Source organism: Bufo bufo, chromosome 3 (genome assembly GCF_905171765.1).
Source record: "Bufo bufo chromosome 3, aBufBuf1.1, whole genome shotgun sequence".
NCBI classification, from domain to species: Eukaryota; Metazoa; Chordata; class Amphibia; order Anura; family Bufonidae; genus Bufo; species Bufo bufo.
In genome coordinates, this window is record NC_053391.1 from 202,767,949 (window position 1) to 202,795,156 (window position 27,208).

At 41.5% G+C, this 27,208-nt stretch overlaps 1 long non-coding RNA gene across 1 annotated transcript; it reads left to right on the forward strand.

Annotated features, from left to right (window-relative positions):
* The first annotated feature begins 6,791 nt into the window (after positions 1–6,791).
* Positions 6,792–25,785, forward strand: LOC120993307. The gene is made up of 3 exons (XR_005777206.1): positions 6,792–6,954; positions 9,442–9,445; positions 25,775–25,785. It is a non-coding gene; the product is annotated as an uncharacterized LOC120993307 (long non-coding RNA).
* The last annotated feature ends 1,423 nt before the right edge of the window (positions 25,786–27,208 follow it).

Genomic DNA, 27,208 nt, shown 5'->3' on the forward strand with positions numbered 1-27,208 from the left:
GTGGAAAACAAGACAGGTGAATACTCCACACTGATAATGGATCAAATCCACATCCCTGAACTTAAAGGTGCTAACTTTGACCCCCGGGATCATGAGTCTGGAGAATTCTTTATAGAACAACTACAGAAATGGGCGAAAGCAAGATTAGCAGACCAATCCACGACATTACAGGATATGACACAGGAAAAAGTTGAAACTGTCGAGAAATTTGCTCAGAGGATTAAACAAAATTACAAAGACATGGGTTTTAGTCAGAATGAGCCTGTTCATCTCAGACTCTTGGCCCGCTCGTTTGTCGATGGTCTACGACCAGAGATAAACAAAGCCCTTGTGACCTGTCGCCCCGAGTGGAAATCCTTGACACTAGATATGTTGGAGCAGATTGCAAAGGGTCTAGAGAGTAACACAAAGAAAACCCATGCTACTGTGATAGCCGTAATGTCAGGAGAAGATGGTGGAGAACACCCACCCCCTTATGTCTGTTATGGGTGCGGCAAGCCCGGACACATAAAACGGCACTGCCGTAGCAAACATCTGTGGCCAACCAATCAACGGCGACAGGGGGGCACTCAGCCCCCTTCATCGCAATAGGACGCTGGCAAACCAGTGCAGGGAGGGGACATTCCATATATGACAGTCTCTACCCCTCCTACCGGTCCCACCCCTCGAGTGACTCTCGAGGTTGCAGGGAAGGAACTTTCATTTCTTGTGGACACTGGTGCAGCCCGCAGTGTATTATGTGAGACTGCCGTACCTCATTCTTGGCTCACTGACATTCAATTACCTTGTTCTGGACTAGAGGGGGTTGTGCAACATAACTCCGTGACCAAGCCACTCACAGTCACTTCCCCTAGATTCTCCCGGACTAAAACCCCCCAACTCCACCTCCCTGCAGGAGTCATGTCGCAGTTTGTTGTCAGCCAAACATGCCCCTTCAATCTGTTAGGCTCTGATTTTCTTCAGAAAATCCAGGCTAACATACAGTTCAAAGAGGATGGAACAGTCACCCTCGGTACAGCCCTACACCCGGAGGATACTTGCCTCCTTATGGCATTAACCACACTTCAGGACGCTGACTCATATGAACAAGGGGATTCGCTGCAAACCATTTTGCACCTCATCCCCGATACTCTCTGGACCAAAGGACCCCATGATATCGGACGCCTCAATGTCCCACCGGTCACTGTGACCCTGAAGGATCCCAAGGTTCTGCCATACAAAGCGCAATATCCGCTTTCTATCTCACAACAGGATGCTATTACCCTCCAGGTGCAGGCCCTCCTGCAGAATGGGGCAATCAAGATCACTACTTCTCCCTGTAACTCACCCCTTTACCCAGTACGGAAGAAAAGGGAGAAAGGACAGCCTCCAACGTACCGCATGGTGCAGGACCTCCGAGCTGTCAATGAGGCTACTGTTCTTGAGACACCTATTGTCCCCAATCCGCACACACTCCTTGCTGGCATTCCACCCACTGCCACTACTTTCACTGTCATTGATCTGGCCAATGCATTCTTTTCTGTTCCCTTACATGAGAAATGTCAGTTTCTTTTTGCTTTCACACATGCAGGCAAACAGTACACCTGGACTGTTATGCCTCAAGGGGCTCAAAACAGCCCTTCCTGCTTCAGCAAGGCTATGTCCTCTGTTCTGCAACCCTGGCAAGCAGATCACCCGGATGTGGAACTCCTCCAGTATGTGGATGACCTTCTCCTCTGTGCGGTCTCTCCCCAAATCTGCATGACAAAATCTGTCTCACTTCTCCAGTTTTTAGCCTCTGCTGGATGTCGAGTCTCACAAGCCAAACTACAACTGTGTCTTCCCAAAGTTGTCTTCCTAGGTCATTGCATCTCTCAAGGTCACAAGCACCTAACTGAGGCGAGGAAGAAGGCTATCTCTGACATCCAACTCCCGGACACTCCTCATCAGCTGCAAACCTTTCTGGGACTCATCTCCTACTGCAGGCCTTGGATATCTGATGCTTCTGTCCTCATGCAGCCCTTATATGACTGTATACCTCGTAATGCTGCTACTCCTTTCCAGATGACAATGGAGGCCGGAGAAGCTTTTCAGTCATTGAAGGCCGCCATTGCATCTGCCCCTGCTCTTGGCATCCCCAACTACAACCTTCCTTTCCGGCTGTATGTCATGGAACGTCAAGGTCACGCCACTGGAGTCCTCACTCAAACTCATGGTGGCCGCAATCGACCCTTGGGTTACTATTCTAAGCGTATTGACCCGGTAGCCAGAGCTGCCCCTTCCTGTGTCAGAGCTATCCATGCTGCCAGCTCTCTTCTAAACGTCACATCTGACGTTGTGCTGGGTCATCCCCTCACTATTCTGGCTCCCCATGACATTTCTGCCATCCTCCAGCAGACTCAACCTAAACACCTCACTGCACAGCGCCACCTCCGGCTTCAGTGTAGTTTGCTTCTGCCAGATAATGTCACCATTCAGAGGTGCCACATCCTCAATCCTGCTGCACTCCTTCCTCTTCCAAGGGGGGAGTATAATGGAGATTCTGAAGATTTTATTGATCTACATGCTGAAGAGGATCTTCAGGAAGAAGAACTATGGGCCTCAACCGACTCTCTTTACAAGGAACAAGAACATGATTGCATCACAATGATGGAAGCTGAAGTAGGGACACCACCATCAGTCCAAGACACTCCTCTGACAAACCCTCATTGGATTCTCTTTGTGGACGGCTCAAGGTACGCCGATGACAAGGGGAAGTTCCATACAGGCATGGCAGTCACAAGTGAACATGAAGTGCTGTGTGCAAGACAATTGCGCCCAGACCAGTCAGCACAAGAAGCTGAACTCATTGCCCTCACTGAAGCCTGCCTCATGGCAAAAGACTCTACTGCCAATATCTACACAGATTCTAGATATGCCTTTGGAGTGGTTCATGACTTTGGACTAATATGGAAGGCCCGGGATTACATCACAGCTGCAGAAACCCCGATTAAGAATGCTGCAGCAGTAGCAGCCCTAATGGCAGCAGTACTCCTGCCCAACCAAGTGGCAGTGATCAAAGTAAAGGCCCATACTCGAGCTGACACCCCTGAGGCCAGAGGAAACGCCCTAGCTGACCAAGCGGCCAAGGAAGCAGCAGTGAAAGAGGAAAGAGTCCAGTCAGACCAGATTATGATAACACAGGAAGACCTGGAACAAGAAGAAATCACATGGGACCTACTGAAACAAATGCAGAAACAGGCCACTCCCAGGGAAAAGGAAATCTGGCTGAAAGAATCAGCCCTCGAAGAAGAATCTGGACTCTGGACACAAGGAAAGAGAGTCTGCCTACCCAGAGCTCTTTATCCCCTAATAGCCTCAGTGGCCCATGGGCCCACCCACCAATCCAAAACCGTCATGAAAGAACTAATTGACAAAATATGGGTGGCCCCAGGGATAACCCCTGTCCTGGTGAGACATACTCAAGCGTGTCTCATCTGTGCAGAGTGTAACCCCGGCAGAACCGAGCCCACTCCCAGAAAATGTCTCCCGAAAGCCTTATATCCCTTTCAGAGGATACAAATCGATCATATCCAGATGCCAATGTGCCAGGTGTTTCAATATGTGCTAGTAGTGATAGACTTGTTCTCTGGGTGGCCAGAAGCTTACCCCGTCCGAAACCAGACAGCAACCACTACTGCAAAAAAACTGATGCAGGAGCTTGTCTGTAGGTTCGGAGTACCTGAGGTCCTTGAGAGTGATCAGGGCCCAGCATTCACTGCTAGTCTAACCAAAGAGGTCTGGAAGATGGTAGGGTCACACCTGGTGTATCATACCCCATACAGGCCCCAAAGCAGCGGCAAAGTCGAAAGATTGAACGGGGTGTTAAAATCTAAAATGCTGAAGATGACCAGGGAGACAGGGCTTAATTGGGTTCAGTGTTTGCCTATAACCCTCTTTTCAGTTAGGCATACACCACGGCCCCCACACAAACTATCCCCATATGAGATCTTATTTGGAACAGGGCCAAGAATGGGACAGTATTTCCCACAACAGTTACAAATGCATTATGAATCTGTTGCAAAACATGTGATAGCCTTGAGCAAGCAATTGTCTAATATACATGCACAAGTTTTCTCTTCCATTCCAGATCCTAACTCCCTGGAGGGAAGCCACACTCTCAAACCTGGAGAGTGGGTGGTGGTCAAGAAACACGTCAGAAGCACCCTCGAACCACGATACGAGGGACCTTACCGGGTGTTACTGACCACCCCAACCTCTGTGAAACTCGAAGGGAGACCCACCTGGATCCACGCTTCACATTGTAAAAGAGTGAAGGCTGTCCCACCGTCCCAGGAACCATAAGCCATGAGGATTCACATACTGATCATGACTTTGACAGTGGGCATATCTGCAGTATTCACGCCACTGGGTGATGAATGGGACAATTCACTGATACGGCACCATGAAATTTTAGTCCAGGGGTTGAAGGAGACTGAAACTCTGAGAGATTGTTGGATCTGTACCCACAGTCCCGTGAGTTCAACCAGTATGCCTTATTTTGCAATACCCCTGGACCTTTCTGAACTGATTGACCTGTCTAATTCTACCATCTTTCTCACTAGTATACACCAAGTTAAATCCAGTACAAACAAGGACAGGGAAGTAGCCTTACCTGTTGCAGGGTGGGCAGATGCCCCATGGCTCATGATAAACAGATCAGGACCCTCGGTAGATTATAGCTCTACTCCTTGGCAAGAGGGACACTGGGCTAATGTCACATGTTTTCCTAGCTGGACACACTGTTATTGTCTCCAAGTACAAACCAAAGGTATGACATTTAGTCCACACATACACTCAGGTTGCAATGATTCAAAAACAGACAGCCACGTGCAGTGTATTGGTGTAGATGCTGAGAACGGAAAGGATCTGCCCTGTAACAACCGTACTGTACAGGATCTCCGGACAGGTATATTAGCTAACGACACCGAAAGTCAGTCAAAAGGATATGAGTTGGTGAAAGGGACACAATTAGCCAAACTAATTACCCGATTATTCAATGGCACAGCAGTAGCAGTTCCAGACGACATATACTTAGTTTGTGGACACAAAGCATACAAATGGTTATCCGAGAATGTCACAGGACTGTGCACCATCGCCACACCCAGACCAAATGGCAAGCCACATGTAGTAGAGATGAGCATTACCAACAAAATTGTTAGTTCCATCTTCATATATCCCATGATAATGCAGATGTGGGATCATCTGGTAGTAGCAACAGACTACCTGGATGACCAAATATGGGAGGTGATGAGACTTATGAATACCTCAAACATTGTGCAAAACCAGTTAATCATCGTCACCAACCAACACACATTAGTTCTAGATTATGTTACAGCTAAAGATGAAGGTATGTGCCAGATTGTGGGACTCTTGTTGCCATTACATAGACCCGCAAGGTAATTTGCAAGTTAAGGTGGATATAGAGAAGATGGCGGATTTAAGAGATAAATGGCTGGATGCACATAAAGCTGATAAAGATACATGGTGGTCTGATACCTTCTCTTCCCTTAACCCCAATAACTGGTTCAAAAGTATTGGGGGTTGGTTCATGGGAATTGTCCAAGTAATATTGCAGGTAGCCCTAATAATATTGGTGATATATGTAGTGATTAAGCTCGTTCTTATTTGTGTGACCCCCTTTTCAAAAAGATTGAAGAAAACTGATGAACGACCTATTATGCTCCTCTACGATGAGGAAGGACAGAAGGAAACATCGTTCAACACAGCTCCCCCTCCTCACAATGATGCCTGGCTGAGATAGGGTGAGATGAATCCCAGGGTATTACCACAAGTCCGAGCAACCGGGAGCCTACCTATAAGGGGTAGGTTGTCGCCACTGCAGGTGAAGAGGATACGAATGGTATGCCCAGGGGATTCGCTAGGCGAAGGGAAAGTCTACAATCAAGTTTCCAAGGGGGGACTGTTATGGACTATTGATACAAAATGGATACTTGCTTGTTGAGGACTATGTTTAGCTAAGATGGCGGCCAGGCATTCAGCCAACACCTATAAACTAGAATCTTACTTTGTGTTTTATCATGTGTTTCTTTGTGGTTTCCATTCAGCTCAAGCAAGCAGTTACAAAGAAAGAAGAAGTAACGGTTTCACCCACGAGCAAGAGGGGAGGGGGGAGGAATTTCCTCTGGCCGTCAAGGTTACAGAAAAGTATAGAGTTCGTAGCCAATAGAAAAGATATACTCTATCTTTCACCCCCCCCTCCCACTTCTTCCTGTCGTAAAACCTATGTATTGTCTGCTGTTTTCAGAAAATAAACCAGAGATCCTGTTATAACTCCGAGCAGTGTGTTGTCTCAGTTTGATCTCTCCGTGCACGTACATTAATTAATTTGGAGCAGTACATCAACCGAACTGGCAGCTTGGCCAGAACCAGAACACTACCTCAGGAGATGATAGTTCCTAGTGGGCAAAAGGACATTTCATGATGTCAGGAGCACATGATCAGTCACATGAGTGGGCGGAGTCAGGCTCCTGGCTGTGCAGGAGATTGTGTGGAAATGACTGCGCTGGCACGAAAATCTGCATTAGATAATCAAGACACTTGGTGTCAGGCTGCCGGGCGCCGGGCCCCTTGTCAGCCCGGGCCCCAAAGCAGCCGCTTCCCTGGTAGTTACGCCACTGCTGCCAGCATAACATTCAGGGCACTGGTCAAAACATCCGGGGCTCAAGCCCTGAATGTTTTGACCTAACGACGCCCCTTGGCCTGACACACGTTTGATCAAAAATGTGCGCAAAGAGATATTTTTCCATTTATAGTAGGTGTAATACCACTTTAATTTAGAATGATCCCTATTTCTCAGTTCTATTGTTTGCATGTGAAATGTTGTGCAGCCATGCTTTTATTAGTTCTCTGTAAGCTTGCTTTATGGATATGCACCTGTGACCATGAATGTGCTAGTCTAAATTTTCTTGAAGTGTATACATTTCTATGCACTGAACTCCCCTTAGTGGTTGCTTCAGGCAGCCAGTTTTGTAATTTATTATGTGAGGGGAAGCAGAGGTTTAAGAAGGTGTAAGTACATTGATAAATATGGTGTTCAGAATGAGAGCCATATATATATATAAATGAAGTGGATCATGCCATTTTTTAATTAGCTGTTCCACTTAATAGGGTTGGCTGCTGTATATGTATTGCTGCAGATATCCTGAGGACAGCACATTAAGCTGCTAGAAATAGACTGTTATTGAACAGCTCTAATGTCAGATGGCTTAATATGCCCTATTACTGTGGACATTTTTACCTACTTATCCGCAGACCGGCGCTCCCAAAATGGCTGCTGATGGAGGGTCATGTGATTACTCCTGTCCATCAACATCCTCCATTGATTAACTCTGTGGATGGAAAAGGGAAACTAGTGCATGCACAGTCAGTCTTCAGTGTAGTCAAAGGAAGATACTAGAGATGAGCAGGTTTTTCAAAAATTCCATTTGGCCGGTTCACCAAATTTTTGGGAAAAATTTGCTTCGATCTGAATTTATTTGCGGCGAATCGCGTTAAAAAACAGCTATTTCAGGGCTGCAGAGAGCCTTTATAGGGGTATTATTTGCATGTCTTCTGTGTTTTATACCCACTCCTGCTTTTGGCTACCAAATCATAAGCCAATTCTGATGGGACCATACAGGCCTTAAAGCAGCTACAAAGACAGGATCCGGTGTGCGTCTCATTTTTCCTTCCTTCTGACAGATCAGAATAAGTGTCAAATAAATTATGTCAGCCAGGCCAAAAGCCAAAATAGTGGACCAGTCATGAAGTGGGGAAGGGTGGGAACAGCATAAGAAGTCCACAGAGTGGACCTATGACATAGTGGTGAGGTGGAAGCAGCATGAGGACACAACAGAGTGGCCCAATGACAGAGTCTGGAGGTGGCAGAAGCATGAATAGGCCACATAGTGGCACAATAACCGAGTCTGTAGGTGGCAGCAGCATGAGTAGACCACAGAGTGGCACAATGACCGAGTCTGGAGGTGGCAGCAGCATGAGTAGGCCACAGAGTGGCACAATTACCGAGTCTGGAGTTGGCAGCAGCATGAGTAGGCCACAAAGTGACACAATGACATAGTGTGGAGGTGGCAGCAGCATGAGGAAGCCACAGAATGGCACAATGACAGAGTGTCGATCAACCAAGATACTTCTGGGAGAACCTGCCTGGCATGAACAGGCCTCTAGTAGCTACAGACAATGAGAAGACAAAGCGTAAAGATAGCTTTGAGCCCGGAAGAGTCGTGAAGTTAATCAAGATACGTCACTAAAGATTTGACCGCATATAACCACAGCGCTGACCGCAGAATAAATTTAGTTTTTCGACCGATATACTTCAATAAAGATTTTACCACATATTACTACAGCGCTGAACGCTGAATAAAATTTGTTTTTCCACCGAAATAAGTCACAAAAGATTTTACTGCATATAACTGCAGCGCTGAACGCTGAATTAAATTTGTTTTTTCACTGAAATATGTCACAAAAGATTTTACCACATATAACTGCAGCGCTGAACGCTGATTACAATTTGTTTTTCCACCGAAATACATAACAAAAGATTTTACTGCATATTACTACAGCACGGAACGCTGAATAAGATTTGTTTTTCCACCGAAATACATCACAAAAGATTTTACCGCATATAACGGAGCATGGAGATGGAGAGTGTCTTCGGATTTTCCCTGCACTATACGGACGTCTAAAAAATGAACTTCTGCTCCCGAAAGGTCATGGATCGTCCCGGGCATCCGGCATCTATTTGCTCCACTGAAGGATTATTTTAAAAGTGTGTAGATGCCACACTGGGCCCCCATGCTGCAGATTTATCTAGAAGACATCATGAAAATTTTACCGCATATAACCGCTCAATTAATTTTGTTTTTCGACCTAAATACTTCAGTAAGGATTTTAGCGCATATAACTGCACCGCTGAATGTTGAATAAAATGTGTTTTCTACCGAAATACGTCAATAAAGATTTTACCACAAATATTACTGCGGCGCTGAACGCTGAATATATAAAGTTTTTCGACCGAAATACATCACTAAAGGTTTTACCTAATATAACTGCAAAAATAAATGCTGAATATATTATAGATTTTGTTTTTGTACTGAAATAATAACTGCAGAAGTGAAATCCTTATATATATATATTTTTTTTTTTTCTTTTTGTACTGAAAAAGGACAGTAAAGACATTTAGCAGAAATAAATGCAGCATTAAAGTGCGTATATTTTTTCCTTTTTGTACTAAAGGCCACTAAACGCTTTCAACACAAATAACCGCCGAGGTGAACTGAGAATATATTTTTCTTTTTGTACTGCAATAGGTCAGTAAAAACTCTTTGCAGAAATAAATGCACCACTGAAGTGCATATATATCTTTCTTTCTGTACTGAAATAGGCCACTAATAACTGCACCAGTGAAGTGCGTATATTTTTTTCTTTATGTACTGAAATAGGCCACTAAACGCTTTTGCCACAAATAAGTGCACCAGTGAATTGCGTATATTTTTTTCCTTCTGTACGCTTTCAACACATATAACGGCTGACATGAACTGAGAATATATTTTTTTCTTTCTGTACTGAAATAGGCCAGTAAACGCTTTCAAGACATATAACTGCAGAAGTGAACTGAGAATGTATTTTTCTTTTTGTACTGAAAAAGGCCAGTAACCGCAGCTAGATAGAGGTACAAACGCTATTGGAGTAACTAATTAGAACGGGTGTGATATACCTGTTGCCCCAAAAAAACTGCTTGAGGGCTGCGATTTACCTTCTTCCACAAAATTCTGATTGAGAGGTGCTATATACCTGTTTCCGCCAAATACTGATTGAGCGGTGCTCTTATACCTGTTTCAGCCAAGTACTGATTGAGGGGTGCCATATACCTTCTTCCTCAAAATACTGATTGAGGGGTGCTATTGCTACTGTATACACCTTCTTCCACCAAATACTAATTGAGGGCTGCGATACATATGCTTCCACAAAATACTGATTGAGGAGTGCCATATACATGTTTCCGTCAAATACTGATTGAGGGGTGCTATATACATGTTTCCGCCAAATACTGATTGAGGGGTGCCATATACCTTCTTCCACAAAAAAACTAATCGAGGGGTGCTATTGCTATATGCTTTTTTCTACCAAATACTGATTGAGGGCTGCGATACACCTGCTTCCACAAAATACTGATTGAGTGGTGCCATATACCTGTTTCCACCAAATACTGATTGCGGGGTGCTATATACCTTCTTCCACCAAATACTGATTGAGGACTGCGAAAGCTAAATGCTTTCAACAAAAAGAACCGCCGAGGTGAACTGAGAATATATTTTTCTTTTTGTACTGCAATAGGTCAGTAAACGCTTTCAAGACAACTGCAGAAGTGAACTGAGAATATATTTTTCTTTTTGTACTAAAATAGGCCAGTAAAAACTCTTTGCAGAAATAAATGCACCACTGAAGTGCATATATATTTTTCTTTCTGTACTGAAATAGGCCACTAATAACTGCACCAGTGAAGTGCGTATATTTTTTTCTTTCTATAATGAAATAGGCCACCAAACCCTTTTGCCACAAATAAGTGCACCAGTGAAGTGCATATATTTTTTTCTTTCTATAATGAAATAGGCCACTAAACGCTTTTGCCACAAATAAGTGCACCAGTGAAGTGCGTATATTTTTTTCTTTCTGTACGCTTTTAACACATATAACCGCTGACATGAACTGAGAATATATTTTTCTTTTTGTACTGAAATAGGCCAGTAAACGCTTTCAAGACATAGAACTGCAGAAGTGAACTGAGAATGTATTTTTCTTTTTGTACTGAAAAAGGCCAGTAAATGCTTTTAGCACAAATAAATGCAGCAGTGAAGTGCGTATATTTTTTCCTTTTTGTACTAAAGGCCACTAAACGCTTTCAACACAAATAATCACAGAGGTGAACTGAGAATATATTTTTCTTTTTGTACTGCAATAGGTCAGTAAACGCTTTCAAGACAACTGCAGAAGTGAACTGAGAATATATTTTTCTTTTTGTACTAAAATAGGCCAGTAAAAACTCTTTGCAGAAATAAATGCACCACTGAAGTGCATATATATTTTTCTTTCTGTACTGAAATACGCCACTAATAACTGCACCAGTGAAGTGCGTATATTTTTTTCTTTCTATAAAGAAATAGGCCACTAAACCCTTTTGCCACAAATAAGTGCACCAGCGAAGTGCGTATATTTTTTTCTTTCTGTACTGAAATAGGCCACTAAACGCTTTTGCCACAAATAAGTGCACCAGTGAAGTGCGTATATTTTTTTCTTTCTGTACGCTTTTAACACATATAACCGCTGACATGAACTGAGAATATATTTTTCTTTTTGTACTGAAATAGGCCAGTAAACGCTTTCAAGACATATAACTGCAGAAGTGAACTGAGAATGTATTTTTCTTTTTGTACTGAAAAAGGCCAGTAAATGCTTTTAGCACAAATAAATGCAGCAGTGAAGTGCGTATATTTTTTTCCTTTTTGTACTAAAGGCCACTAAACGCTTTCAACACAAATAATCACCGAGGTGAACTGAGAATATATTTTTCTTTTTGTACTGCAATAGGTCAGTAAACGCTTTCAAGACAACTACAGAAGTGAACTGAGAATATATTTTTCTTTTTGTACTAAAATAGGCCAGTAAAAACTCTTTGCAGAAATAAATGCACCACTGAAGTGCATATATATTTTTCTTTCTGTACTGAAATAGGCCACTAATAACTGCACCAGTGAAGTGCGTATATTTTTTTCTTTCTATAAAGAAATAGGCCACTAAACCCTTTTGCCACAAATAAGTGCACCAGCGAAGTGCGTATATTTTTTTCTTTCTGTACTGAAATAGGCCACTAAACCCTTTTGCCACAAATAAGTGCACCAGCGAAGTGCGTATATTTTTTTCTTTCTGTACTGAAATAGGCCACTAAACGCTTTTGCCACAAATAAGTGCACCAGTGAAGTGCGTATATTTTTTTCTTTCTGTACGCTTTCAACACATATAACCGCTGACATGAACTGAGAATATATTTTTCTTTTTGTACTGAAATAGGCCAGTAAACGTTTTCAAGACATAAAACTGCAGAAGTAACTGAGAATGTATTTTTCTTTTTGTACTGAAAATGGCCAGTAACCGCAGCTAGATAGAGGTACAAACGCTATTGGAGTAACTAATTGGAACGGGTGTGATATACCTGTTGCCCCAAAAAAACTGCTTGAGGGCTGCGATTTACCTTCTTCCACAAAATTCAGATTGAGGGGTGCTATATACCTGTTTCCGCCAAATACTGATTGAGCGGTGCTCTTATACCTGTTTCAGCCAAGTACTGATTGAGGGGTGCCATATACCTTCTTCCACAAAAAAACGAATTGAGGGGTGCTATTGCTATATGCCTTTTTCCACCAAATATTGATTGAGGGCTGCGATACACCTGCTTCCACAAAATACTGATTGAGTGGTGCCATATACCTGTTTCCACCAAATACTGATTGCGGGGTGCTATATACCTTCTTCCACCAAATACTGATTGAGGACTGCGAAAGCTAAACGCTTTCAACACAAAGAACCGCCGAGGTGAACTGAGAATATATTTTTCTTTTTGTACTGCAATAGGTCAGTAAACGCTTTCAAGACAACTGCAGAAGTGAACTGAGAATATATTTTTCTTTTTGTACTAAAATAGGCCAGTAAAAACTCTTTGCAGAAATAAATGCACCACTGAAGTGCATATATTTTTTTCTTTCTGTACTGAAATAGGCCATTAATAACTGTACCAGTGAAGTGCGTATATTTTTTTCTTTCTATAATGAAATAGGCCACCAAACCCTTTTGCCACAAATAAGTGCACCAGTGAAGTGCATATATTTTTTTCTTTCTATAATGAAATAGGCCACTAAACGCTTTTGCCACAAATAAGTGCACTAGTGAAATGCGTATATTTTTTTCTTTCTGTACGCTTTTAACACATATAACCGCTGACATGAACTGAGAATATATTTTTCTTTTTGTACTGAAATAGGCCAGTAAACGCTTTCAAGACATATAACTGCAGAAGTGAACTGAGAATGTATTTTTCTTTTTGTACTGAAAAAGGCCAGTAAACGCTTTTAGCAGAAATAAATGCAGCAGTGAAGTGCGTATATATTTTTTTCCTTTTTGTACTAAAGGCCACTTAACGCTTTTAACACAAATAATCACCGAGGTGAACTGAGAATATATTTTTCTTTTTGTTCTGCAATAGGTCAGTAAACGCTTTCAAGACAACTGCAGAATTGAACTGAGAATATATTTTTCTTTTTGTACTAAAATAGGCCAGTAAAAACTCTTTGCAGAAATAAATGCACCACTGAAGTGCATAATATTTTTCTTTCTGTACTGAAAAAGGCCACTAATAACTGCACCAGTGAAGTGCGTATATTTTTTTCTTTCTATAAAGATATAGGCCACTAAACGCTTTTGCCACAAATAAGTGCACCAGCGAAGTGTGTATATTTTTTTCTTTCTGTACGCTTTCAACACATATAACCGCTGACATGAACTGAGAATATATTTTTCTTTTTATACTGAAATAGGCCAGTAAACGCTTTCAAGACATATAACTGCAGAAGTGAACTGAGAATGTATTTTTCTTTTTGTACTGAAAAAGGCCAGTAACCACAGCTAGATAGAGGTACAAACGCTATTGGAGTAACTAATTGGAACGGGTGTGATATACCTGTTGCCCCAAAGAAACTGCTTGAGGGCTGCGATTTACCTTCTTCCACAAAATTCTGATTGAGGGGTGCTATATACCTGTTTCCGCCAAATACTGATTGAGCGGTGCTTTTATACCTGTTTCAACCAAGTACTGATTGAGGGGTGCTATATACCTTCTTCCTCAAAATACTGATTAAGGGGTGCTATTGCTACCGTATACACCTTCTTCCACCAAATACTAATTGAGGGCTGCGATACATCTGCTTCCACAAAATACTGATTGAGGGGTGCCATATACATGTTTCCATCAAATACTGATTGAGGGGTGCTATATACATGTTTCCGCCAAATACTGATTGAGGGGTGCCATATACCTTCTTCCACAAAAAACAAATTTAGGGGTGCTATTGCTATATGCCTTTTTCCACCAAATACTGTTTGAGGGCTGCGATACACCTGCTTCCACAAAATACTGATTGAGTGGTGCCATATACCTGTTTCCACCAAATACTGATTGTGGGGTTCTATATACCTTCTTCCACCAAATACTGATTGAGGACTGCGAAAGCTAAACGCTTTCAACACAAAGAACCACCGAGGTGAACTGAGAATATATTTTTATTTTTGCACTGCAATAGGTCAGTAAACGCTTTCAAGACAACGGCAGAAGTGAACTGACAATATATTTTTCTTTTTGTACTAAAATAGGCCAGTAAAAACTCTTTGCAGAAATAAATGCACCACTAAAGTGCATATATATTTTTCTTTCTATACTGAAATACGCCACTAATAACTGTACCAGTGAAGTACGTATATTTTTTCTTTCTATAATGAAATAGGCCACCAAACCCTTTTGCCACAAATAAGTGCACCAGTGAAGTGCGTATATTTTTTTCTTTCTGTACGCTTTTAACACATGAGCTGAGAATATATTTTTCTTTTTGTACTGAAATAGGCCAGTAAACGCTTTCAAGACATATAACTGCAGAAGTGAACTGAGAATGTATTTTTCTTTTTGTACTGAAAAAGGCCAGTAAACGCTTTTAGCAGAAATAAATGCACCAGTGAAGCGAGTATATTTTTTTCTTTCTGTACTGAAATAGGCCACTAAACCCTTTTGTGATATATAGTTAAGTCTAGTGGCTCACCTAACTGTTGTCATGTACAGGTGCTCTATGTCTACTTGACTCACCCAGTCACCAAGGTATATATATCTCTATTAGGCCTCATGCACACGACCGTTGTTTTATTCCGTGTCCGTTGTGCCATTTTTTTCGTGATTTTCTGCGGACCCATTGACTTTCAATGGGTCCGTTGAAAACTCGGCTAATGCACCGTTTGTCATCCGCGTCCATGATCCGTGGTTCCAGTCCGTAAAAAAAATATAACCTGTCCTATTATTTTCGCGGAAAACGGTTTGCGGACCCATTCAAGTCAATGGGACCGCTAAAAAATACGGAGGCACACAAGATTGTCATCCGCGTTCGCGCGTCCGCATCCGTTTTTTTCCTATCATTTGCATGGCAAACCTGTCTTAGATTTGTTTTTACTTTCCTTCATGTCTGGTGATCCTCCTAAAATAAAGGAAGACGCGCGGAAACAAAAACGGAAACGGATCACGGAACAACGGAACCCCATTTTGTGGAACGGAATACAACAACGGTCGTGTGCATGAGGCTTTAATCAGACAGGCACTCTGCATCTAGTGTCACACGGAGAGAGTTGTGCATATTATTGTCTATTTATTGAGTAAAAAGTAGAAAAATGTATAATATTAATAAAATTAAAACACAAAAAATGTTAAAACACAAAAATGTCTAAAATGTTCCCAAAGAGCGCAGGTGGACAAGCAGAAATATTTCCTGAAGATATGTTATTATAAAACAGTTGGTCATCTAAGCATACTCACTGTTATAGTACAGTCGTGGCCAAAAGTTTTGAGAATTACATAAATATTGGAAATTGGAAAAGTTGCTGCTTAAGTTTTTAGAATAGCCATTACTCCAGAATGTTATGAAGAGTGATCAGATGAATTGCATAGTCCTTCTTTGCCATGAAAATTAACTTAATCCCAAAAAAAACTTTCCACTGCATTTCATTGCTGTCATTAAAGAACCTGCTGAGATCATTTCAGTAATCGTCTTGTTAACTCAGGTGAGAATGTTGACGAGCACAAGGCTGGAGATCATTATGTCAGGCTGATTGGGTTAAAATGGCAGACTTGACATGTTAAAAGGAGGGTGATGCTTGAAATCATTGTTCTTCCATTGTTAACCATGGTGACCTGCAAAGAAACGCGTGCAGCCATCATTGCATTGCATGAAAATGGCTTCACAGGCAAGGATATTGTGGCTACTAAGATTGCACCTCAATCAACAATTTATAGGATCATCAAGAACTTCAAGGAAAGAGGTTCAATTCTTGTTAAGAAGGCTTCAGGGCGTCCAAGAAAGTCCAGCAAGCGCCAGGATCGTCTCCTAAAGAGGATTCAGCTGCGGGATCGGAGTGCAACCAGTGCAGAGCTTGCTCAGGAATAGCAGCAGGCAGGTGTGAGCGCATCTGCACACACAGTGAGGCGAAGACTTTTAGAAGATGGCCTGGTGTCAAGAAGGGCAGCAAAGAAGCCACTTCTCTCCAAAAAAAACATCAGGGACAGATTGATTTTCTGCAGAAAGTATGGTGAATGGACTGCTGAGGACTGGGGCAAAGTCATATTCTCCGATGAAGCCTGTTTCCGATTGTTTGGGGCATCTGGAAAAAGGCTTGTCCGGAGAAGAAAAGGTGAGCGCTACCATCAGTCCTGTGTCATGCCAACAGTAAAGCATCCTGAGACCATTCATGTGTGGGGTTGCTTCTCATCCAAGGGATTGGGCTCACTCACAATTTTGCCCAAAAACACAGCCATGAATAAAGAATGGTACCAAAACACCCTCCAACAGCAACTTCTTCCAACAATCCAACAACAGTTTGGTGAAGAACAATGCATTTTCCAGCACGATGGAGCACCGTGCCTTAAGGCAAAAGTGATAACTAAGTGGCTTGGGGACCAAAACGTTGACATTTTGGGTCCATGGCCTGGAAACTCCCCAGATCTTAATCCCATTGAAAACTTGTGGTCAATCCTCAAGAGGCGGGTGGACAAACAAAAACCCACTAATTCTGACAAACTCCAAGAAGTGATTATGAAAGAATGGGTTGCTATCAGTCAGGAATTGGCCCAGAAGTTGATTGAGAGCATGCCCAGTCGAATTGCAGAGGTCCTGAAAAAGAAGGGCCAACACTGCAAATACTGACTCTTTGCATAAATGTCATGTAATTGTCGATAAAAGCCTTTGAAACGTATGAAGTGCCTGTAATTATATTTCACTACATCACAGAAACAACTGAAACAAAGATCTAAAAGCAGTTTAGCAGCAAACTTTGTGAAAACTAATATTTGTGTCATTCTCAAAACTTTTGGCCACGACTGTATATGTAAATGAGATATATAGATTGCATATACCCGTAGTCGTAGAGTAGTAGGTAATATTTATAATATGCAACCTACCGTATTTATTGTCAGAGGTAACCAAGATGTGATCAAAAATATTCCAAGACTATTCAACACGATTCCAAGTCTCTTTCTGCAAACATAAATAGTCATTTTAGCGATGGATGTCTCCCATATATTTTTAACTTTCTGCTGGGTTAACTGAGGATGTATTTTTCAACCTCACTTTAACCCTGTTGTTTAGGGGCACAGTCACCAATGATGTCACTAGTATCCCACTGCCGTATTTTAGTAGATTTAAGAGATAGAAACATATATTGGTTAAGGAGAATGCGATACACAGCACCACCTTGTATTAGTTCAGCTAGATGGAATGCGATGCGCAGACAAAAAAAACCCCTGTGATATAGTGTTTTAACCAAGTGGAGACATGCAGTTTGATGTTGCAAATGATATTGAATCGCACTGCTGTGGTATAGTAGATTTAAGTGGTAAGCACTGTATGTTGGTTCAACTGAAAAGAATGCAATACAGGGTACCGTCTTGTATTTATTCGGCGATGAGCAGCGCCGCCAAGCCGTGTATCTCTGGTGAGCTTCATTTCAATGGATCCGCAAAAAAAAAACGGAAGGTACTCCGTTTCAGTATTTCAATTTTTCCATTCCGTTCAAAGATAGAACATGTCCTATTATTGTCTGCATAACAAACAAGGATAGTACTGTTCTATCAGGGGCTAGCTGTTCCGTTCCGCAAAAAACTAAATGCACACAGACGCCATCCGTATTTTTTGCAGATTCGTTTTTTGCGGTCCGCAAAATAATTAAAAAGCCATACGGTCGTGTGCAAGAGGTCTTAGTCTGTATATTAATGTTTTCTAATTGTGAGCGATGACTTTCTCTTACCATATTCTGCATTATTGCGTTTTTCTCCTCCTTCTCCTCCTCCTCCTCCGACAGCTGTCTAATTGCTATTTGGATCCCCAAATAATCTTTCCCTGCACTTATATAACGTTTTTTCAGTTTCTTTTTTTTTTTTTTTTTATATTGACAATTTTTATTGTTTTATTTGTAACATACAAACAAAGCAATGGTCAGAAACATTGCACGAGAGATCGCAGATGTACAATCTTGTTAGACCAAGTAGTTTTACATTTCAATCTTTGTTGAAATAAAATAGAACATTTAAACATACAAAAGAAATTAAAATAAACATCAAGAGGGTCCATGAGGTCCAAGAAGATAGGTGAAGCAATATTGAAGAAACATTTTACATAAATGCATTTTAACTGTTTTTTTAGATATATCTCTGCGATAAAGGGTACTGAAGTGTCAGCAATTATAAATCAGGAGTTGTATATAGAATGTAGAACTAGAATAAAATTTAGATAAGGTCTATATAGCTTGGATTAGGTAGCAGTTTAGATAAGGTCTATATAGCTTGGATTAGGTAGCAGTATCTATGGGAATTTTCTATATTCTCTCCAAGGGGCCCAAATTTGAAGAAAGACATGCCTGGTACGCTGTTCCCAATGAGAAATCTCTTCTAGACGATAAATTTGATCTAGTCTATTAATCCAATGTTCTAGACAAGGGACATCAGTTGACAGCCAGAGTTTAGGAATTAGTAGTCTGGCTGCTACTATCATGAAAGAGAAAAGTATTGTTTTGCGGGATTTGGATATTCCAATACCAAGACTGAGTAATAAAATCTCCGGGGTGCAAGGGAAGGAGGTCTGGCAAATTTTGTTACTGAGTTTGACAATCTCAGACCACCATGGCTGGATAAGATCACACAACCACCATATATGGAGAAAGGAACCCCTCTCTTTACAACACCTCCAACAGGTATCAGTGAAATATGTATGTAAAGACAAGTCTTATCTGGGGTTTTGTACCAGCGCATCAGTATTTTATAACTGTTTTCTTGAATCAGAATACATCTAGATATCTTATGTGGGGTTATCAAGATCTTTGATATTTCAGGGGGAGACAAGTTACGTTGTAAGTCTTTTTCCCAGAGTCCAATCGCAGCAGGCTTAACAGCGGAGGGCGGAGATTTAAGTTGTTTATAGATACTAGATATGGCTTTTGGGGGATATATAGAAGTTCCAATCATCTTGTCAAACCAAAGAAGGTCTTGAACAGGAGAGGTTTTTTTTGCAATAAGGAGCGATTCCTTTCTAATAAAGTTTAAAAGGAAAGGGTTTTTGAGTGTAACCTTGAGAAGGTCACAAATATCTTGATCCGAAAGGATACCTCCATCTTCCTTAAACAGTTTTGAAACCTCCATCTCTATTTTTTCAAGAGCGGGGGGACAACTGTCTCTCAATTCTTTGGGAGCTAGGGTAATCACGTCTTTTATAGAAATGAAAGGAGAAGGAAGGGTCAGAGCCCCCATGTTGGCCAAGAACCACCCCCAGACTTTAAAGGTGTTCCTGATCAAGGAGTTCGGAATAGAGCTGAGGACTGGGGGGGGCCTGTTGGCCAAAAGGAGGGCCCTAATAGGGGAAGGTAGAAAAGCGTTCTCTAGCACTAACCACGATTTATGGGGGGGATTTCTGATCCAATCCACTATTCTTGCAAGTTGAATGGCTTTCATATATGTCTCTGGGTCAGGGAGTCCGATACCTCCCCTGGATCTTGGTTTTGTTAAAGTTTCAAAAGAAATACGAGACTTCTTCCCCTGCCATATAAATTTGCGTATACTCTTGTTAAGGGAGGAGAAATAGGATTTGGGGATTTCGATAGGAAGTACCTGCATCAAGTATGTAAGTCTAGGTATTACCAAGGACATAAGGATGTTTTTTCTACCAAACCAGGATAAATAAGGAAAATTAAGGGAGTCTAATTGGGTGGTTATGGAAGCTAAAAGAGGTTTATAGTTAAGTTTAAATAAGTCTCCAAGAGAAGGGGATAATTTCACTCCTAGATATGTCAACTGTTGGGTATGCCAATTAAAGGGGGAATTGTTTTGGAGAGATGTGAGGCTATGTGGGGAAAGGCCCATGTGAATTATCTGGGATTTAGTTGCATTTATTTTGAAGTTTGATAACGAGCCAAAATAATTGAGGTTAGATAAGATTATAGGTATAGATTTAAGTGGGTTGGTAGTGATTATTAAGAGATCGTCTGCAAATGCAGCAAGCTTAAATTCATATCCGCTAATCTGTAGGCCTTTGATGTCAGGGTCTTGTCTAAGGGATTGTAGCAGGGTTTCCATAACCAGGACAAAGAGAAGGGGGGAAAGTGGGCATCCCTGTCTTGTTCCATTGCTAATGGGGAAGCTAGAAGATAATGTGTCATTGACTGACACAGACGCCGAAGAGTGGGTATACATAGAGAAAATTGCATTAATAAATGGTGTTGGTATTTGAAATTTCGACAGGGTTAGAGAGATGTAAGTCCAATCCACCCTATCGAATGCTTTTTCGGCGTCTGTGCCAAGCAAAACCAAGGGGGAGGATCTATGGTAGGCGTAATATAAGGCATTTAATACTTTAGTGGTGTTGTCTTTGCCTTCTCTGCCTCTGACAAAACCCACCTGATCTGAGTGGATCAATTGAGGCAATAGGCACTGCAATCTAGTGGCTAACATTTTTGAAAGTAATTTAAGGTCCACATTTAAGAGGGAAATGGGACGAAAATTTGAGCATAAGGTGGGATCTTTGCCTTGTTTAGGGATAACTGTAATAATGGCTTTTGTCATATCTGCAGTAAGTGGATGTTTGTCTAAGGCCAGATTATAGACTGGGAGCAAAAAGGGGAGGAGAATTTCTTTAAAAGTTGAGTAATAGGTTATAGTAAATCCGTCTGGGCCTGGGCATTTTCCTTTAGGGGTCGATTTAATGGCAGCTAATAATTCTGGAATGGTAAATGGTTTGGACAGGGATTCTTTTTGGGATATAGATAGTGATGGCAGTTTAAGGGAAGATAGAAAGATATTAATGTTAGAGTTTCTGTCTAGCGAGGGGTCTGGGAGTATAGTAGGGGGGAGATTGTACAGAGACTCATAGAACTTCTTAAATTGGTCTGCAATTTCTTTTGCTTTATACAGGAGAGTGTTTTGGGGCGATTTAATGCTTTGTATATAGCGGGCGGTTTTTCTCTGTTTAATTCTCTGCATTGCAAACTTAGATGCTTTATTTCCATGTGCAAAGACTTTCTGTTGTGCAGATAGGTAATATTTAGCAGATTTCTCATTAAGAAAGTTCTTCAGTTCTGTCCTGAGGGAGGTGAGTTCTGAGAGATGTTGGGCTAACAGAGATTGTTTATGTGCTTTTTCCAAAGTATGGATTTTAGATAATAAGTTGGAGAGCTTTTTCTCGGATTGTTTTTTCAGATATGAACATAAGCTAATTAGTCTGCCCCTAATAAAGGCCTTGTGGGCATCCCAAATTATTTGAGGTGATATATCTTTAGTGTTGTTGATTGAGAAGTATTCTTCTAGAAAGGAGGAAATTTGGGTTGTATATTTAGCATTTCCTAGTAAGGATTCATTAAATCTCCAGTTCGATTTTCTATTAGATCTATGGGGAGGGTGTATATCACAGAATATAGGGGAATGATCAGATAGAGTTATATCTCCTATCCTGGCAAGTGAGCATAACTGAAGGTGTTCTTTTGAGATGAGGATATAGTCAATCCTGCTATAAGATTTATTAGAGGCAGAGTAAAAAGAGTAGTCCAAACCATGGGGGTTAAGGCAGCGCCATACATCAGTAACTCCAAGGTTTGAAAGTTTCGTTTGGAGGAAATTAAGGGCTTTCTGGGAAGTAGTTGATTTTTTTGAGGTGGTGTCTAGAAGCGGGTTAAAAGCTAGGTTAAAATCTCCAGCCATTATCAGTGTGCCTTCTTTGTGGATTTCTACTAGGTCTATTAGCGTGGAAAGCCAAGTGATCTGTTCCGTATTTGGGGCATATACATTTACTAAAGTATATAGAGAACTTCCTATCAGACCTTTGAGAATGAGAAATCTGCCTTCTGGGTCTTGTATATGTGAATTATAAAGGAAAGGGAGCTTTCTATGGAAGCCAATACTGACTCCCCTCGAGGCGGCACCCCCTGCACCACAGTGATACCAAGTGGGAAATTTAGAAAAAGAAAGATTGGGATAACTTCCATGTTTAAAGTGTGTTTCCTGGAGGAAAATTAAAGAACATCTTTCCTTATTTAAAAGGGAGAAGATCTGGCATCTCTTTGATGGAGATCTCATCCCTTTAACATTATAAGTTGCCACTCTTAAGTCTGCCATAATTGTGGTAGATGTAAGTAGAGGGTACAGCTATAAGTATGAGTGCAAAGTGTGTATGATCGACCAACCAGAATGAAGGGAGGGTACCACCTCGAGGCAAGCGTTGGCTCCAGCATAGGAAAGGGAATTCACCAGACAGGAGATGCACATCAGTATATGGACAGTACATTTTAAAGAATTCTTGAGACCTATCAAAGGACAAAAAAAGGTTAACAACATAACAAAATAAACAGAAACACAACAAAAAATAGCGCCAGCATGCTGCTAAGAAATAAGAGCAGACTAGCATTAAGGGCAAGGGGGGATATTGCATTACTTTCAGTAAAATGCAAACATGACGATTCCTCTTTAAGGAGAAAATTTCTTAGGATTTAACTCCAGCTAGAGATATAGAATAACAAATTAGCATCTTATAATGGTCTGTCTGAGTGATTTTTATATAAAATCAATCGTAAGATGACTGCTAACATACAAATCAGACAAGGCAACTTTTCTCACAGCCTAATATTAAGAAGGTGATCGTGAGATAAAACTATCAATCATCTGTGAGTGTCAGTCGTTTAGAAGAAGATGGTTGACGATTTCTTCTTATCTTATGAGGTCTTTGAGTACGAGGGGTCTCCCATGGACCATCTGAACTCAGAGTGGGAATATCAGAGGCATCTCGGACAAGCTCCCAGTTTTCAATGGGTAGTGGCAAAATTTGCAGGATGTCGTACGCTTTATCCATATCTGCGAAGGATTGAATAGAGATTCTGCGTCCATTGTGGAAGAAGGACAGCCCGAACGGGAATAGCCATCTATACATGACTTTTTTGTTTCTCAGCAGGTCGGTGAGGGGTTTTAAGGATTTGCGCTTTTTCAGCGTAGATTGAGCTAAGTCCTGATATAGGGAAATAGGGTTGTCATCCCATGATAGCTGGGGGAAATCTCTTGCGCCTTTCAGGATAGCTTCCTTAACAGGAAAGTGCAAAAATTTGCAGATTATGTCCCTGGGAGGGTCTGTGGATTGCGGCTTGGGGCGCAATGCTCTGTGAGCACGTTCTATGAACACTTCATGAGTGGAGTCAGGGCCCAGGAGTTTCAAGCAAATCTGCATGACTGTTTCAGGGATGTCATCTGGGCCTACTGATTCTGGGACTCCTCTAAATCGGAGGTTGTTCCTCCTGCCCCTGTTTTCCTGGTCTTCTAGCTGCATATAGAGGGTATTTAAGTGCTTTTGGTGAGTGGCCATATTATCTGAGATCGCGATCTGGTGAGCGGTAAGGGCAGTGTTTGCTTCTTCCAGCGCTTCCACTCTTCTCCCTATGTGCTTCACATCTTCCTTAATGGAATTAAGATCAGACTTGAGCGGTTCTAGGGCTTCAGATAGAGCTTTCTTTAGGAAGGATCTGGAGAGCGTTAATGTGTCCACCTCAGGGGATTCATCTCTCACCTTCTCAGCTGCGTCCTCTGCTTGCAGCTTGCTCCTCGGTGTGCGCGGGGGTTCCGGCGCCATTTTGGAATCTCTGGCTACATAGGTTTGTGCCGCTTTCTTTATAAATTTCTCTATTCCGCCCGCCTGTGGATTAGATTTAGATGGTTCAGGGGCATCAGCGGGTCTCGGTCCCCCGATCTTGACCATTTTGGGCTGAATTAGCTGGGTATAAGAGCTTCTGTGGGAATCGCTATCTGCAGAGCAGCAGTTCACACAGCCATCCGGCTCAGACGCTAGTTCCGCCCCTTTTCAGTTTCTTTTTTCACAATTATTTTTTTCCTATTGCTGTCCCTAGCTCCTTCTCACGTCTATCCCTGCATTCAGAACGCTGGAATGAATGCCAATCTGGGTGATTCCGCCTTCCCAGAGATTCTTGCCCCATGTTTTTAGTCCTCACATGTACAGAAAAATTGCGATTTGTTACCACGAAGCGCAAGGAATTTCGCATTCGCTGCAAGTCAAATTTTTTTGGAAATTCTAAACGAATTCCACTTCGTCAGCTTCGATTCGCTCATCTCATAGAAGATACGGCTGTCAAATGTCCCTCCATCAGGGGCCATTTTGAGACTGCAGCGTGAGGCTGCAAGTAAGTAATCAAGTTATTTTTTTTAAGTATTAAAAGATAAAAATTATATACCGTATATACTCGAGTATAAGACGAGTTTTTTGGCACATATTTTTGTGCTCAAAAAGCCCCCTCGTCTTATACTCGAGTCTAGTCTAGCTCCGGTAATAGCAGGCAGTGCGGGGGGGGGGGGGCGGCGCTCACTCACTGACGTCACGCGCCTGCGCCGCCTAGTGGGAGCAGGCGCGTGACGTCAGTAAGTGAGCGCCGCCCCCCGCACTGCCTGTTATTACCGGAGCTAAGACAAAGTACCGGTAAGATATCCCATATCCAAATAATCAGAGTAAAGAGCTCAGCAATGAGCGATGACTGTTGATTAAAGTTAAAGTAGTTACTGATTACGGTAGTTTATAAATATACTGCTGTGAGCGTCGGGGAGGGGGATCTGTGGATGGCACTGTAGGGGGATCTGTGGATGGCAGTGCCATCCACAGATCCCCCTACAGTGCCATCCACAGATCCCCCCTCCCCTAAACAGTGCCATCATGGCACTGTTTAGGGGAGGGGGGAATCTGTGGATGGCACTGTTTAGGGGGGATCTATGGATGGCACTGTTTAGGGGGGAGATCTGTGGATGGCACTGTTTAGGGGGGAGATCTGTGGATGGCTCTCTGTATTTAATGCAGAGTGTGTGTGTATATAATGCACACACTCTGCATTAAATACAGGGAGTCAGAGTCAGACTCCCATCAATTTGAGTCACCCTCTTGCAGATGTGTGTATATAATGTAGAGTGTGTGCATTATATACACATACACTCTGCATTATAGCTGCATTTCCCACCCTAGTCTTATACTCGAGTCAATAATTTTTCCCTTTTTTGGGGGTAAAATTAGGGGCCTCGGCTTATATTCGGGTCGGCTTATACTCGAGTATATACGGTACATTTGATATTACTGTAATTGTACTAACACAGAATAAAGATCATGCAGGACATTTATCAGCGTCACAAAAGTGGTTTAAAAAAGTTGCAAATGATGTAGCATGCCACATTTATGGCATAATTTACGACTTTTTTAACCTTTTCTCCACTTTTCCAAAGTGGTGAGAAAAGAGAATGGGGCTTAGCGAAAGGGTGTAGAGCTTAATCCGGCCTGCCAGATTTACTGTAACTTGCACCAGAAACTGACGTAAGGTATATATTATGAAGTCCGCTCCAGCCCCTGGCTGGTGTAGACTTCAGTTTTAGTGATGAGCGGCAGGGGTCATATTCGAATTCGCGATATTTCGCGAATATTTTGTAGAATATTCGTTGAATATTCGCAAATTCGAATATTCGTTATATTCTAAGATTTTTTTACTCGAAAAATCGGCAAGGTAATGATCGTGTAATATGCGAGTTTTTGTAAGAAGATTATAGCACTATATTAGCTAAATTGCTCTATATTTGTGTTTTTTTTGAATATTCGCTATATTGCTATAACTTCATTTTTTCGAATATTCGTAATATTCTAAAACAAGAATATATAGCAATATAGCGAATATTCGAGAAAAAACTAATATAGAGCAATTTAGCTAATATAGTGCTATAATCTTTTTTTATAGTTGTAATTTTTTTCCAATCTGAACTTCAGATGAAAAAAAAATTACAACTATTAGACAAAGAAGATTATAGCACTATATTAGCTAAATTGCTCTATATTAGTTTTTTTTCTAATATTCGCTATATTGCTATATATTCTTGTTTTAGAATTTTACGAATATTTGAAAAAACAAAGTTATAGCAATATAGCGAATATTCAAAAAAAAAAAAATGAATATAGAGCAATTTAGCTAATATAGTGCTATAATCTTCTTTGTCTAATAGTTGTAAGTTGAAAAATTTGCAATAAAAGTTCGCATGACAAAAATTCGCATTACGAAAATTCGCAAACAACACTACTCCTAAAGTCAAATATACTGCAGCCTTCTCATTGGCCCACAAGCTAGAAGCAGGGAGGGATCATGTGTCCTGATTAAAAAAAAAATTGAATATTCGAAATTACGAATATACACTCACCTAAAGAATTATTAGGAACACCATACTAATACGGTGTTGGACCCCCTTTTGCCTTCAGAACTGCCTTAATTCTACGTGGCATTGATTCAACAAGATGCTGATCGCATTCTTTAGAAATGTTGGCCCATATTGATAGGATAGCATCTTGCAGTTGATGGAGATTTGAGGGATGCACATCCAGGGCATGAAGCTCCCGTTCCACCACATCCCAAAGATGCTCTATTGGGTTGAGATCTGGTGACTGTGGGGGCCATTTTAGTACAATAAACTCATTGTCATGTTCAAGAAACCAATTTGAAATGATTCGAGCTTTGTGACATGGTGCATTATCCTGCTGGAAGTAGCCATCAGAGGATGGATACATGTTCTCATTCTGTTTACGCCAAATTCGGACTCACCATTTGAATGTCTCAACAGAAATCGAGACTCATCAGACCAGGCAACATTTTTCCAGTCTTCAACAGTCCAATTTTGGTCAGCTAGTGCAAATTGTAGCCTCTTTTTCCTATTTGTAGTGGAGATGAGTGGTACCCGGTGGGGTCTTCTGCTGTTGTAGCCCATCAGCCTCAAGGTTGTGCGTGTTGTGGCTTCACAAATGCTTCGCTGCATACCTCGGTT